The sequence below is a fragment of the Tachysurus vachellii genome, chromosome 2, assembly GCF_030014155.1.
Source record: "Tachysurus vachellii isolate PV-2020 chromosome 2, HZAU_Pvac_v1, whole genome shotgun sequence".
In the NCBI taxonomy this organism is placed as follows: domain Eukaryota; kingdom Metazoa; phylum Chordata; class Actinopteri; order Siluriformes; family Bagridae; genus Tachysurus; species Tachysurus vachellii.
Genome location: NC_083461.1, coordinates 29438578 through 29440992, shown reverse-complemented (window position 1 = coordinate 29440992; position 2415 = coordinate 29438578). Strand labels below are relative to the sequence as shown.

The window sequence follows — 2415 nt, the reverse complement described above, 5'->3', positions numbered from 1 at the left end:
AAAAAAATTCTTAAAGCGGTACCTTGCCAAAGAGCTACAAACCTCTTTGAAGTGGGTTTAAAAAGTGTCTATTTTTATAAAAAGAGAAAATTTGGAGAAACTTTTTACTGGACATGGAGCAAAATATTTTGACTTTGAGAAACTATCTTCATACGACACCCTGTGACATTTTCACACTTTACCAGACAGTTTGCAGAGTTAGAAATTTCTGGACCGATTTATTGACCACAAAGATCGTCTTTTGAGGTCTTTGTGTTCCACCGCTTGCGCTTGGATTCGATATTTTTGAGACGCAGGCCGCCAAAAACGAAGGTTTTATTACAAACACACACACAAACTCACACACGTGTGCATGCAGGATGATGGAGGGAATCTGTAGGTCGTGAGCAATTTGGGTGAATCGGTTCTTCCTCAAAAGTTTCCTTCTATAAAGAAATGGGCTGTGGGGGTCGTCAGTGCCGTGTTTAGTATCTTGGTAAACACTTTGTCTTTCTAAACACTGGTAAAGGTTTTAGCTGCTCGGAATGAAGGCGAGAACGGGCCGACGATGCCTGCAAACAGAACAATATCGACTGAGAATGAAGTGTTTGAAGGGAGAAGATCTCCTGAGTTAATACCTTACTGTAAATAGAAGTACTTTACGTTGAGTAATATATGTACCCTTATTTTTTTTCCCCCCCAAACAAGTGTTTAATTTTTTTCTGTGTACGTACAGTAATTATTTACCTTTTTTTAGTAAATAATTTGGATTTGCTGACGAGTCGTTTAGTTGAGACACTTTGTTTGATGCTTTATTCCTGTATCAGATTTGTTGGTGGTTTTGTCCGTAGATAGTCTCGCTTCTGCAAAATTCTAGGCTTTCTTTTGTTTTTCTCCTCTCTTTTTCCTTTCTATATATTATAAGCATTAAATATTTGTGGTTAAATATTGACAAGCCACAGTTTTGAGCGAATACTTATTTGATTTAGTTTTTCGTATCCACGTTACACATAATATGTAATATAACCCGTTTTAAACTGAAAAATAAAAAGTGTATATTGCTTAATATTCACAAGGGGAGCCTGACAAGGCTTTTTTTCTACAACCGTAGCAACACAATGGTGTGTTTTATTCTCCACTTAATGAAGGAAAGAGCCTCAGGCTCCCCGGATGTGTGGCAGTGTGCTATGCATTATATTTTTCTTTCTTTCTCTTTTTGGGCGTTAATTTGTTTGTTTATTTTCATCGATGAACTGTGGCTTTGTGCTGCTCGGGGACACGGAGAGCTTTTTGTACCATGTGAGGTTTATTTTTATTTTTGTTTCCCCCTTTTTCTTTCTTTAAAAAAAAAAAAAAGGCAAACGAAGCTCTAAAAGGCAGCAGGGACCAATCAGCTGCTCAAGGTTTACACCCGGCTGAACGTGAGCTCTGATCCTGTCTGTGGCGCCAAAAGCCTCCGTGTCTCGTCTGTAGTCTCAGTTCTGTAGTGTGCGCATTATTTATTTCAAGTTGTACAGTATAAACCTTATTCACAGCTAAGTTTGGAATTTTTGGGGTATATAATATCTTTTTGTTGAGTATTTAAGAGAAAAACAGTATTAATGAAGATGTACGTTCTTTTTTTTGCTTTCTTTTTTCCCTTTTGTGTTTGGAATACTTTGTATTTTTTCATGTTCAGTACATCAATAAATAAATTGAAGGGAGCTGTGATAGAGTTGATCTTCACTGTGTCTTATTGCAGTTTATCCTCCTCCTCCTACCACACCCCCTACCCCCTGCCTTTTTTCTTTCTTTCCTTCCTGTCCTTTCTTTCTCCTTCTCTCCTGTTGCCCTTCAGCTGCTCAAAGCGTGTGTTGGTGAAGGTCTGGCAGCTGTAAGTTTAAGAGGTTTGTTTTCTACACTTTGCATATTTGTTGCGTTACAGGGCTTTATGGGTAATCGGCGCTTGTAATGCCGACACTTTAAAACCGCAGTTCTGTGAAATTCTCCCGGTACGTCGTACCCGTGTATGCACCAGGGTGTATGTGTGAGCAGGGACACTGACTGTTACGCTGCAAGTTTTATCTGGAGTTTCAGACAAACACTGCCAGTCGATTTTGTTTAATCGGACCACACACCTGGCCTCACACTGATGCAGCACTATAACCGGCACAAAGCTTCAGGAAAGTGCTGTTGCGTGACGAGTTTACAGACGAGAGAGAAACGTGTCGAAGCTCCTCTCATCCTTTCTTCATATTCAACTATACTGTACTTTAGTGTTCAGTTCATTAACCGCTGAGACACGCGGCTGCAAAAGTGTAGCATGAAGACTGTCATGATTTGCCATCAGCTCAAAGAAACCACGCTGACTCTACTACGTTCTTGGTGAGCAAATAGAGAGAAGATAAAGCCTTGGTATAAATACAAGCCAGAGTTGGGTCTGTCTTCACCTGAAAG

At 39.7% G+C, this 2415-nt stretch overlaps 1 protein-coding gene across 5 annotated transcripts in view; it reads left to right on the top strand.

Moving 5' to 3' along the window:
• The window catches only part of elavl2 (ELAV like neuron-specific RNA binding protein 2), a 34350-nt gene extending 32786 nt beyond the window's left edge, over positions 1–1564 (top strand). For all 5 annotated transcript variants that reach the window (XM_060864211.1, XM_060864209.1, XM_060864212.1 and 2 more), the window contains one exon: positions 1–1564. This exon is cut by the window's left edge and continues 720 nt beyond it. The gene's annotated coding sequence lies outside the window, so the exon portion shown is untranslated.
• Positions 1565–2415: the final 851 nt, after the last annotated feature.